Genomic DNA, 13511 nt, shown 5'->3' with positions numbered 1-13511 from the left:
CTTTTGCATTATCATGCCTCAAATCTCCAGTTCCAGCACATCCCAAAGGCGCTCTACTGGACTGAGATCTGTGACTGTGGAGCTCATTTGAGTTTAGTGAACTCATTGTCATGTTCAAGAACCCAATTTGAGATGATTTGAGCTTTGTGACATGGTGTGTTATCCTGCTGGAAGTAGCCATCAGAAGATGGTACAGTGTGCTCATAAAGGGATGGACATGGTCATCAACAACACTCAGGTAGGCTGTGGTGTTTAAATGATGCTCAATTGGTCCTAAAGGCCCAGTACCATACGAGTCGTCCTAACCATAAATTTATTTATGCTTCTAATAACGTACTGGTTCTATCGCTGACGGACACGCATAATCGTCAGGGACACTGACATTTCTCTGTTCTTGCTCTACTTCATCTGCCTGTAAATGCCTCACTCTTTAGCTCTATTTACGCCATGTTTTCAACACCTGGCCCCGCCTTGACGCAATGATTGACAGGGCGGGGCGGAGACGTGATCGTCTTGGAATGCATTTTCAAATCCACATTGAATTTCGCTACATTCATTGTGGGACATTTAATGAAAATGCAATCACAAGTGTCTTAACTGTGAGTGTAAATGCAATTAAGAAAAATGTAAGCTCTGCCAGGAAGACTCAATGTTACGTCACCTATTGATTAATGATTTAACCAATCATTATCTTACACTTGGAGTATAAAAGATTGCTCACACATGTTTGAGTCTGCAGATGCTGACGCCAGCCTTCACTTCCGGCGCGGGCTATAGCTCGTTTAAAATCCAGTCTTATTTTATCATTATCTATTAAATTCTGTTGAAGTTTTATCTAAAACTTAAGCTCCAGTGAACCGCAATGTTCCTCTCATGTTGTATGTACAGACTATTTTGTGATTATCTAATTAATCACAGAAAATGTTAGCTCGATTTACTACTTTAATGAAAAAATGATAATTTTAGACGGGATATGTTTAATGCTACTCTGTCATGTGTCAGCCTATCAACATTCAACATTCATCGAGCTGTCGCGGCAATGAGAGAGAAATCCCGTTCAATTTCAGAAGCATGCAGGTCCTCTTTTCACGGATTCTGTTTGTTTTCCTATTTAGTTCAGTATCAAAGGGACTCAAAGACACGGCAGCAATCTTCACCATTCTCACGGCATCAGTACAGATCAGCCATTTCATCTCAGTGATAAGCATTTTCATAGTTTTTGCCTTTGATGTCGATTAAGTGTAAAATCGTAGGCTACTCTTTTGCTCTCTTTACACAAGCAGTATTATGCAATCGCACGTTTTGTTAGAGACAGAGTGAGTTGTTCAACGAGAGCGCTCGTCGTGCTCGTTCGCATTGTAACTTTTAGCACGTTAATGATCCACATGAAAGAATGGCGTACAATAATCGGCTCTATCGTTGCAAGGCTCGGGGAAACCCCAATCATGGTTTAACCTTAAAGACACACACACACACACACACAAATGAACTGGTGTGGTTGTAACAATTATGGTAACACTGAGCCAAAAAACTCAAATAAGAGGTTGAAATCAGATCTGATTCTGACCCAGATTGATTGATGTAACCCGGGTAACCCAGGCTACTAGTAAAGAGAAAAAAAGTTAAGAAAAGGAAAAAAAATCTAGAAGGAAAAAGAGATTCATCCAATCACTGATCGTGCTGCAGTGAGAGACACCCTTAACAGCCAATAGTAGCGGCGCATTCATAAGTCCCGCCCACTGGTCGCGCCGGCGCTGTTTTCAGCGTGAGCAGATGAGAGAGAGAGAGAGAGAGAGAGAGAGAGACCAGCACAGACCAGCACAGACCCTTTCTCCAAAAAATCCATTAATCTAACTGGAAATGTGATTGAGTGCACTGAAAGTGGAGCTTTTGAAGTCGATGCGTCAGCCTGAAGTGTTGAAGAGACGGAGAGAGAGAGAGAGAGAGAGAGAGAGAGAGACGGAGCGGATCCCGGAGTGTTGAACTGTGAGTAATCTTCCTTTTGTGAATAAAGGTGTGATTCTATTTTGCTTTAGTGAGTGAAATTCCAGATATTAATACTAATATAATGTAAATGACATGTCGAAGTTTCTAAAATGATTAGTTATGAGCCGTTTTGAGTAGGCCGCGTGCACACAGCGCGAGCTGAACTGATTAGCACATGGGCTAAAGCTACCGCGTGTAAACATGAGTGATATGAGTGTCAGTGTGTTTAATAACTGCCTATTAATGTTTAATTTGATTGTCAATTTGAGATATTCATATGATTTATGTAAATGTCTGAATCAAAAGTGAATTGTTGTTTTTCAAGGCCTGTCTTTCTTTCTATGTGTGTGAACGTGATGATTATTGTTTATTCTGGTCAATAAACCTAAATATAACTTTCACTTTACAACAGGGGGTCAAATTTTGTCACACACGTTTAGCAATTTATAAATAAAACCAGCACTAATTAAACAGTTACTAGCTTCTCATTGTTCAGTTTATTTAATTGGTGAAGTACATTACTACACAAAAATAATATATGGTTTGCTAAATAATGGCTAAAAGGCGTTTACTGTACATTCAGTTAATCATTAATTACTAGCTTATTTTTGTTTATTTATGGCATGAATGTGGATCCTTCAAATGTTTAATAAATTTTAATTAATGGCTAATATGCCCTTACTAGCCTATATGTTAAGTTAATCATGAATTACTAGTGTGTATGTGCATAACACATGCATAATTGTGAACCCTTAAAATAAAGTATTAACAGATCTCCTTTGAGATCTGCCTCCCTCCCCTTCAGGTACAGTCATTTTATGTTCATGTGTTTACGTTTATAGAGGTAAGAAGACAAATATCTAAGAAGATGAATGTGTATCATTTCCATCTCTTGTTTCTTGTTCCTTGACAGACCCAAAGGAAAAGGACAGTGATTCCCAAACCACAGAGAAATGAAAGACTGTTGATGAGTATCAAACACAACCTTGACAGAGACTCAGAAGAGGCTGAAAAAAATGGAGGAAAACAAAAAATTGAGAAATTACAACAAAAAAAGTAAGAAAAATGCTCAGAGGCGTGTTTTAGTTATTTTACTGTTGTGGTGAATCAGCAGCCAGCTATCAAACTGTTTGGTGGTTTACTTAGTTTTTACTGTCTTTGCACTTCAAACTTTCAAAAGTTTTGTAGAACTGCTATTGTTTCAATATTATTATTCAACTTGCTATGTACAATTGATACAAAGAATTGAATAATTATTGGTAATTAATTGCATTATTATCAATAATGCAATATTATATGACAAGACACCTGACAGTTATCCAACCTCTAACATCTGGCATGATGGCTTTGAAAAATGCATCATTAACATTAAATTCATCAGCTTAGATGACCATATGTACACTGGAGGTAGTCGAGTTGGTAAATAGGTGTAAGAGATTGCTTTATCATATTTTATGTTGCTATATTTTTGTTGCTAGAGCTACCAAATCTGATAAATGAAGTGAAGATGGCCCTGAAGTCTCAGTGTTCGTCAGCATCAGTCAGCTCTGACTTGGAAGGTGGGACAGGATTTGCCACAGAGTAATTACAGAGCCCTTCCAACAGAACAGGTAGTGTACTAGCTTATCTAGTCAATGAAGTGCTGAAACCCTGTTGTTGTTATTACTATATTCAAAGTGATCCAGTTGGAGTAAGTTTAGGTTAAAGGATTAGTTCAGTTTGAAATGAAAATTAGCCCAAGCTTTACTCACCCTCAAGCTGTCCTAGGTGTATATGACTTTCTTCTTTCTGATGAACACAATCTGAGAAATATTAATAAATATTCTGACGCATCCGAGCTTTATAATGGCAGTGAACGGGATCAACAAGTATAAGGCTGAAGAAAGAACCTCCATCCATCATAAACATACACCACACGGCTCCAGGAGGGTTATTAAAGGCCTTCTGAAGCGAAGCGATGCATTTGTGAAAAAAATAAAATAAATAGATTATATATATATATATATCCATATTTAACAAGTTAAGTAAAATATTTAGCTTCCGCCAGACCACCTTCCATATTCAAGTTACGAAGAAAGTATAAACTGGCATCACGTCAGTTACACTTTTTCCGTTAGTTTAATAGGGAAGGTGTAAGACGTAGCGTAAGCTTTGTGAACTGCAAGAGTTTTACACTTTCTTTGTACGTTGAAGACGGAAGGTGGAAGCTAGAGATTTTACTTCTTAACTTGTTTAAATATGGATATTTTTTTACACAAATGCATCGCTACGCTTCAGAAGGCCTTTATTAAGCCCCCAGAGCCGTGTGGAGTACGTTTATGATGGAGAGATGTGGATGGAGACACTTTCTTTAGCTCATACTCGTTGATCACATTACTGTTGATGCTGTGCCAACTCTGACAGTAATAATCTCCTGTATCTTCAGTCTGGACTCCACTGATGGTCAGAGTGAAATCACTGCCAGATCCACTGCCACTGAATCTAGATGGAGTTCCTGACTGGAGGCTGTTGATCCGATAAATCAGGAGTTTAGGAGCTTCTCCAGGTTTCTGCTGATACCAGGCTAACAAGTTGCTGTATATTCCTACATCTATATGACACTCTATTGTAGCTGTTTGACCCTGTTGGACAGTTTTAACTTCAGGTTGAGTCAGAGTCACTCCTCTGGATTCTGAAGAAGAGAAAACAAAAACAATTAGTGTTTAAAACTACTACCATCATATACTTTTACAAGAACACCAAAACCAGAGTCAGTTTTTATCAGTCTTACCCTGAATAAAAAGTGTGAGAGTCCAGATGAAGAAGGTGATTTTGTTCATTGTTGTTCTTTTGTCTTGTGTGATGATGAAGATTGTGTTCTGTTCTGCTCTCAGTCATGAAGTGTTAAACTCACAGCACTATAAACACTCTCAGAGCACTGAAGCATGTGTGACAATGCAAAGAAGTGGGCAGGATTTACAACAGACAAACTAATATACACTAGAGTCACACTATGATCATTTACATTCTCACTAATGTTAGTTTTAGTTAGTTTAGTAGTTTTTATTTTTTTTTATTCTGACCACTGAGACACTGAGGATCAGTGTTGGGGGTAACATTAGTAATCAGATCAAAATTTCTTTTATTTTTTCAAACAAGTTACTCAAGTTACTTGTTTGAGAGAAATGTGAGAGAAATAAAGTGCAGAGGTGTTGTGTGTGAATGATGGTTATTGTATAGACTAAATGTGAATATGCATTTACTCATCTCACTTACACAAAATCAGAGTCAGTATTCCTCAAAATGAATAAAAACAGTGAAATGCAATCTTGAAATGTATTTATTTTTAAGTTTTATTGCTGAAGTAAGAGTGTTGAACTTTCTTCTCCTGCATCCTATTCTTCTGCAATCCAGAATGGCAGCACAGCCTAAAGGTTTGTTTGAGCTGCGCCCTCTACTGTACAGCTGGGAATTTGCATTTCCTTCAGTCTGAGGCTTATTCATTTCACTTTTGGTGTGAAATGAAACATTTTTGTTGTTATTAAAAACAAGCAAGTCCAGCCCAGGTGAGAAAAAGTAACACAAAACTAATGTAATGCATTACTTTCCACAATTAGTTACTTTTTTAGGGAGTAATGCAATATTGTAATGCTGAGGATGTGCAGATGAACATCCATCTCTGTGTCCACATTCAGTCATGTGACCAGTTTGACTCTGGCTTTAATAGCACAGCTGTGATTGGTTTATTTATCATCAGCGCTGAGAAATTTATGAGGAATCATGTGACCAAGTCTCTGCTACATATTGTGAAATTTACAACAGGATGTTTAAAAAACAATACATCACTATTACATGTAAATTAGCAGGTTTATTGTAAATAATAATAATAATCATAGCTCTTCTGGGCAGTGGATCAGATTGTTAATGCTCCAAGCGGATTAATAATCGGCACAGCTGACGATGAAAGTGGTCAGATTGTCTTCAGTGTTGAGGAGACTGGTGAGTCTCACCTTGATATGTGTAAAGTAAAAATTATACTAAATTGAATGAATGAATGATCATGTGTATCTCAGCAGGTTTTTATCAGATGTGCTTCAGTAATTTCCACAGTCGCTTTGGGATCATGCAGGTTTTCCTAAACTTTGGTGTGTATTACAAGGAAGAGAAGAAAAAGACAAGAGAAGAAAAAGGAAGAAGAGGATATGAAACAGATAAACAGTTCATTGTCCTTTATTGGGGTAAAACACAACTGCATCTAGCAGAAACAAACACATCCTTACTGTAATGTGGGCGACAAACCCCGCTGTTAACAAACACTAAACCTGCGACTGCTTCATCTCCATTTATAACCTGATCTCCAGTAATTATTTGAGTCAGACACGACTGTTTCTTCAACATCAGACTTTTTAAAATGTGAAATGGGTTTATTTATTTTTTTCCTTTTAGTAATAACAAGGTCTTATTTGAACTTTCCCAGTGTATCTCCAGAAACGAGAAGCAGTGGATTCCAGTAACATGAAGCTCCTGTGAGGACGCTGAACATCTGCTGATGGAGCTGCTCTATTCTGAGAGGAACAGAATCACCTGATGATCAAATATGAGTTTCACTGTCCACACTTTATTCTCTGAAATGAGTCAGAAGAGTTGGACTAATGGAGAGATGAGGTTTGTTCATGTTCATCAGTTTATAATGAAACACTGTCAGTGTCTGAAGCCTCTGGACTGCTGAGATCGTCCTTGACTCGGTTAGAGAGTAAGAGCTCCAAGAGTTCAATCCAAAACTATTCAAAACTATTAATGATACGCTGGATTCAGAAAACAGGTCACGTCTGTGAGCAGTTGTGTTTGTATGAATGAATGAGGGTGAGTGTGGTCTGAAACAATGACAAATTATGCAAATTAGACACAAATATGAACAATCCTTCTGTTAAACTGTTACAGATATTAAACATTTCCCATCATAAACATAAATGAATAATAAACAATCAACCATCATGTGAACTTCACTGACACTTCCACAAATATCATGTAGTGTGACAAAGTAATCTTAATCTGAAATCACATACTCTCTTCAGTAGGCACTTATTTTGAGCAAGTAATTACTTCACGATCGCTAAAAAAGTATGTTCTGTATAGTATGAGTGTGTATGAATGTAATCTGGACGTACTACATCTGCCATGTTGTCATTATCTTCAGTATTACTCAGAAGTCTTTCAAATATAATTAATTCGAAGTGATGGTGCTTTATGTAACGTTGTCTTTTGTGATGGCTACTGTTTACAGGCCACCAGGACACCATACAGACTTTATCAGAGAAACATTCAGACTGTGAATTCAGACATACTTCTGTTGTCACATACTGTTTTTCGCCTATGTAGTAGGGAAGAATGTGATTTCGAATGCAGCAACGGTCTTAAAGGAAAGGTGTGTAGATCTCAGTTATGTTAAAGACATGTGACCCTCTAGTGGTGAAGTATGGAAGAGCAATTAAAGGGATTGACTTTCCTACAGTAAATAATACAGATAATATTGTAGTGTAAAGTTTTGCAGGGACGAGCACCACTCACATTTTCTCCAGATTTTAGTCCAGTTTAGTAAGTGATATAAGATTGTATGTTACATGTTTACTAAATACATCATAATAAATAAATAAATAAAGTCTCTGAAAGGTTTGATACACCATTGTGTTGTTTGTGATCCTCCATCAGCAGCTGCAGTATCTCTCAGCTGTATCAGTGCATCACTGTGACGTCTGACTGACCGAGGTTTTTGTACCACTCTTTATCACTGTGTGAACACATCTTTACTGTTGATATAGTGCCAACTCTGACAGTAATAATCTCCTGTATCTTCAGTCTGGACTCCACTGATGGTCAGAGTGAAATCACTGCCAGATCCACTGCCACTGAATCTAGATGGAGTTCCAGTATAACGGCTTGTTGCTGCATATATGAGGAGTTTAGGAGCTTCTCCAGGTTTCTGTAAGTACCAGGCTAAACGATCACCACTATGCACTGCACTGCTGGTTTTACAGTTTATTCTGACTTCTTGTCCTGGTTGAACTGTTATTGATGGACTCTGAGTTACAGTGATCTGTCCTCTACACTCTGAAAGAAAGAACAAGAAGAAGAAAAAGAAAATGATAATAATAATAATACAATTATAAATTCTAAAAAAAAAATATTATCTAAAATGATAAACATTTAATATTTCAAGAGAATAATTGTAGAGCTGAGTTACACAAACCTTGAATAAAAAGAGTGAGAGTCCAGATGAAGAAGGTGATTTTGTTCATTGTTGTTCTTTTGTCTTGTGTGATGATGAAGATTGTGTTCTGTTCTGCTCTCAGTCATGAAGTGTTAAACTCACAGCACTATAAACACTCTCAGAGCACTGAAGCATGTGTGACAATGCAAAGAAGTGGGCAGGATTTACAACAGTGTGAGCTGCTTACAAACTAATATATGCTAGAGTTACAGAAGTAAGAAATGTAATTTTTTTTAACAGTAAGTTTTTCTTGACATTACATACATTTGTATAAATTACACTGAAAGCAGCTTCATTCCACTGTAGTCATTGTAATAAATAAATAAATAAATATCCTCTTCACAGTTTTATTTTTGTATCAAACAGTGTGTGATAGTTAAGGTCAGTTTGTCATGTCTGTCGCTGGTTCTTCTGTCGACTCTAAACTCTAGTCAGTCTGTCTGTGTCTCCATCTGTCTTTGGACTGTGTTTTTACTGTTTCAGGATTCTTCGAGTTTTTGTCTTTATTATTAAACTTTTGGTTTGATCTGCATTTGATAACAATATGTTAGTGAAATGTGAACTTGCCTTGCATAATTTGAGATTTTGGTATATTTTTGAATTAAAATCACAGCTAATGAAATACATTTCTTTAAACAGTGTTATATCAGCACATGACAAGAGAATGAATGAGAAATATAGGATATTTTCACAGTTAGCATGTATAAACGATCCAAAAAGAGCAGAATGCACAATGAAGATACCTTCAATGAAACAAACATTACTTCAATAGAAGATGAAGAACAGAGGAGAACTCAGGGTTTAAATACACAGAGGAAGAGAATTAACTGAAACAGAACAGTGTGTTCTTAATTAGAAACCATGGAAACAAACTAGAGCATGATCAGTAACCAAGGGAACTAACAATGAATGAGAACACAGGCAAACAGGAACAGGGGAAACCAAACTAAGGCCAAGTTTACACTACAGGATTTTAAGCCCGATTTGCAAGTTAACGAGCTCGCCGACAGGTCGGCTGTGATCGGGGGAAAATCAGCGAGTGATCGGCGCTCGCCAATCTTTATGTGTGAACTACTCAACGACGCAACGTTTATTCATATCAGATACACATTGTGTAAGAAACTATAAAGCTCAGGACAAATGGATGAATTCATGTTATATAATATTAAGATCATTATATAGGTTTTTAAATGACAAAACACTCACTTGCACATATTTGAGAATCAGATGTAGCGAATCTGTACAGGTATTTAATTAATTTATGGGTGAAATATATGAATATAATAAATCATAAAGCTTTATGATTAATTATAATACATATACCGACCCGAAAGGGAATTATACATATATTGTGAATTAATTACAACGAATTATAATCAATTACATATATGATTAGTTCTGACTTGATAATAATTTAGAGAAACTAGTTTGTCCAGCAAACTGTTAGCTCCTCATAGCCGATTATAAAAGGGTTTTTCTCTGGCCACGAGAAAGACTTCCTATTCTAGCATCAATGCGTAAAGCAAGGATACTGGATCGAAACGTTAAAGTGACCTGGGTTTGTTGCATGAGCAAAAAAAAAACAATCGAGCATGAATATAATGTATTTAATATATGAAACTACGGATACAGAGACTATACTACTAAACATACACAAACAATACACATATATAGAAAGCGAAAGTAAAGTCAAGAAAACAGAGGTGATCAAAGGAATGGCAACTTACTAACAGTTAAAACCTTTGAGAGCCAGCAAGGAAACTCAGCTTACACATCGAGCTTAAAACGCTTTGGAAAGAATGGTTCTATACTTGCATAGGTTCAGGTGCTGTGGTCGTTTCGTGTTTCTGCGGGAGTTTCGGTGCGTGCGGCTGAAGCGATTGGTCCTTTTCCGAGAAGGTGTTCTTCGGCGGGATTTTCAAACAAGGGTTTAACTTAAGAGTAAGATAACCGGAAAATAAAGAAAAAGAGTCCGTCTCCTAGGCGATGAAGAGAGAAGACTTAGGGCGACGGATGAAGAGGGTTTGACAAAGAAACTTGTTGCCAAAAGATGGTCGTCCCGAAGAGAGGGGGCGCGTGATGGAAGCGCGGTCGCCGAGACGTCCGGGAGAGACGTGTGTTAAATGGCGAGAGACAATCGAGAGACAATGAGAGATGCGTGTCATTGTGTTTTAAGGACAACAGGCCAGAACGCCTCCTGGGATACATCAGCCAATGATGAGGGTGCGATTTTGGCAGGCAAACTCTTTCTTTGTCTCCATTTATGACCTAATTTGCATGGTTTACGAAGTGTCCGATCTGAGTACATTTTCTTCAAAGTACCATTAAAAATAGAAGAATGCATTTTACAGTCATGTGACATACATTTTCAATTAGAGCATAACGAAAGCTTTACAATGAGACCAAACTTGTCAGATGGCAAAGACATAAAAGGTGAGATACAGTTTATACTTGAGTTTTATCGTTTAGAAGAAAACTAATACAACTACAGTCATAGCTAAGCTTATATACTAGGGATAAATACATGCACCTTTAAATACAGCGACGGGTACATATTGGCACAGTCATATTTGGAGGATAAATGTACATTCACAATCTCCATGCGTGTTTGTGAGTGTCTGTATGTGTGTGTGTATTGGGGTTGTGGCCAGTGTCTGTGACCATATGTCCTTTAGTCCCACCAGGGTGACTCTTTGAAGTCTCTGGGGCTGGTGAGAATGTGTTCTGTTTTTCTTTACTGGGGTAACAAAGGTGCCAATGGGGCAATTGGTCCCGGACTTGCCGGAGCCGATTCGTGATTTACATGCACAGTTCAGGAGGCTAAAAGCATTCTGAAGATTCTAACTTGACGGGCAGATCCAATTTTGAACAGACACTACACAGAATATCAGATAGTTGATGACATGGTGAGAAAAGCAATACATCTGTCATACAGTGTGGCCAGCTGGGCGCGGTGTGTCACGTGACAAGCATGACGCGTCGTCATGGAAACAATAGAGGGAAACGTTCTAAAATAACAGTCGCCTTAACTCTGGGAGGTCAGCCAGAATGTTTTAAACTTATTATTATATATTATTATTTTAATTTTAATTAAATTTAATTCAAAAGTTTTCAGATTTATAAAACCATCGGTACGCCAGAACCTGCGCAAAAATCCCTTTATCAAACCCAGTCAGTGGAAGATTGTGCATACATGAATCTCCACCCCGTCTCCTCCCCGAAATCACCATATATGGAGCTTACAACGCCTAGTTTTACTCTGCATTACGTCATCTGCATATCATTAGGTGTGTTCGTCATCGGCTGCGGCTGGATGTAACCGATCGGCGAGAGTATCCGTGTGCAGGCGGGGAGGAGCTGAAAACAGAGACGTGAAGTCGGACACTTTCTGCTTCTCGTAGTGACGCTCGTGCTGCGTTTGCATACTTTATCACAGCTGAAGTGAAATAAATGCAATATTGGACTAATACACTGATGTTTCAGAGACATTTTCATTCAATACTTTATGAAGCTTCTGTTTTTACAAGAATAAAGATATATATTAAATGTTAAAAGATATATCTTAAAATAAAACTAATGTGATTGTCCATAGAGTGCAAAGGGATCAAAGTCTCTTTAAAGCCCCCTGAAATCAAAATGTACGTTTTTTAGCTTTCAGTATGAATATGTTAGCCTTAAAGTTATGAATAAGCTGGTGTGTTCCAAAACAATGACAAAATTCACATTTAGGAGATATAAGCATTCAAAACTCACAGTCTCTCACTTGTGCTAAAGTGGATCACGGATTTTCCTGATCACTGCGGACTTCAGCTTCTCGTCAGATCTTCTGTCCAATCAAATGCTCTCTATATCTGAAGCGTCCCGCCCCCTACATTATAAATAGATGCTGAAGCTGTGGCTAAAGTCAATAATTTGTTAACACATTTACTATGTTCTACATGGTGAATGGCACATAGTGCACTATATAGGGGATAGTGAACGATTAAGACAGTGTAAATATGCTTTCCATTGAGGCGAATGAAGTCTGGTTTCACATTAGTGTCACGTGACCCACCGCTGCGCGAGCACAGTCTGCTCCGGTTCAGAGACACGAGAGCACAGAGCGGATCATATGCGCGAGTCGACGCAGACCACAAAACATATTGGACACATATGAATTCTGCACAGAAAGCTGTATTTTAATGTGATATGGAGGAGATTAGAAACTGCTAGAGATTCGTAGGTAACTGAGGCTTTACCGAGCTAACGGCTCTGGCCGAGCTGTGATATAAACAAAACGCTATTGGCTATTTTATAAAAGGGGAGGGGCTGTTTGATAAGTCCCGCCCCATCTTCCTGTTTCAGTTGAAATTACATCAACACATTGAATAATGCTGCTTGTTTCAAGGCACTTCAGTGGGCCTTTAAGGCAAGTCATTTCACTCGGCGGCCATCTTTGAAACGCCTCTCGTTCATTTTTTTCTCGTTCATTTTTTAAATCGCCAATGAAATCTGAGATCAACTGTCTCATCAATTTTGCTTCTAAATGCTCAAATCATGACCAAAAAAAAAAAAATCTGTATTTTTCAGGCTGGACCAGCCAATGCACATGTGCTGTTATAAGTCTCAGAACACTGACTGTTTCTATAGCAACCGGAGCTTCTAAAGGCAGCTGCAGTGACCCAATGACTTTATCAATCAGTGATTGGCTCTTTTATTTAGAAGGCGGGACTTATTCCACCATATTTCTCTCATAGAGTGGTGCAGGTATGACATCAGAACCCAGAAGACTAAGATTTTGCAATGAGGTTTTATTATGTGTTTTTTTCTTTTCTTTTTTCAAAATTATGAGTAAAATAAGGTCTGTGGTAAACATAACTTGACTATACTTTGACGTTTTGTTCTACAAAGTAAATAACACACCCATAGGCGTAATTTGTGTGGGACAGGTAGAACATGTTGTCCCCACCACTTTTTGAAACATCTCGCACTGCGGATGTACATAATACTAATGAAACATCTCCAGTTTCAGAGCAGAATATTAATTTCATTCGTTTGTTAAATAAGAGGCGATCTGGCTCTGGAATGTGCTGTTTTTGAAATCATGCTGAGTGTTTGTTGTCACTGTTATCAGGCTCGGGTTCAGTCTTCAGACAGACGAGCGCTTCAATCTGATGATTAACGCCGTTGTGGAGACTCTAAAAAACCTATACGAGGGCGGATTACAACCCAGAACCTCTGACACGCTTAACAAAAGTTCAACCACAGACCATGAGGGCACACAAACAGTTACAGCAGA

General features: G+C 38.0%; 2 long non-coding RNA genes and 1 gene segment (V, D, J or C); all 3 read left to right on the top strand.

Moving 5' to 3' along the window:
• The window catches only part of LOC127506557 (Ig kappa chain V-III region MOPC 63-like), a 220849-nt gene that overhangs the window by 17880 nt on the left and 189458 nt on the right, over positions 1-13511 (top strand).
• LOC127506592 (uncharacterized) lies at positions 717-4554 on the top strand. Its single transcript, XR_007928062.1, has 4 exons — positions 717-1986; positions 2900-3042; positions 3465-3596; positions 4412-4554. It is a non-coding gene; the product is annotated as an uncharacterized LOC127506592 (long non-coding RNA).
• Positions 4819-13511, top strand: part of LOC127506608 (uncharacterized) — a 25287-nt gene continuing 16594 nt past the window's right edge. Inside the window, exon 1 of the long non-coding RNA XR_007928089.1 lies at positions 4819-5964. This is a non-coding gene — a long non-coding RNA (uncharacterized LOC127506608). The remainder of the gene's footprint in view (positions 5965-13511) is intronic.

The sequence above is a fragment of the Ctenopharyngodon idella genome, chromosome 24, assembly GCF_019924925.1.
Source record: "Ctenopharyngodon idella isolate HZGC_01 chromosome 24, HZGC01, whole genome shotgun sequence".
NCBI classification, from domain to species: domain Eukaryota; kingdom Metazoa; phylum Chordata; class Actinopteri; order Cypriniformes; family Xenocyprididae; genus Ctenopharyngodon; species Ctenopharyngodon idella.
The sequence above is the reverse complement of the archived record's forward strand: the minus strand, read 5'-3'. Positions and strand labels throughout refer to the sequence as shown.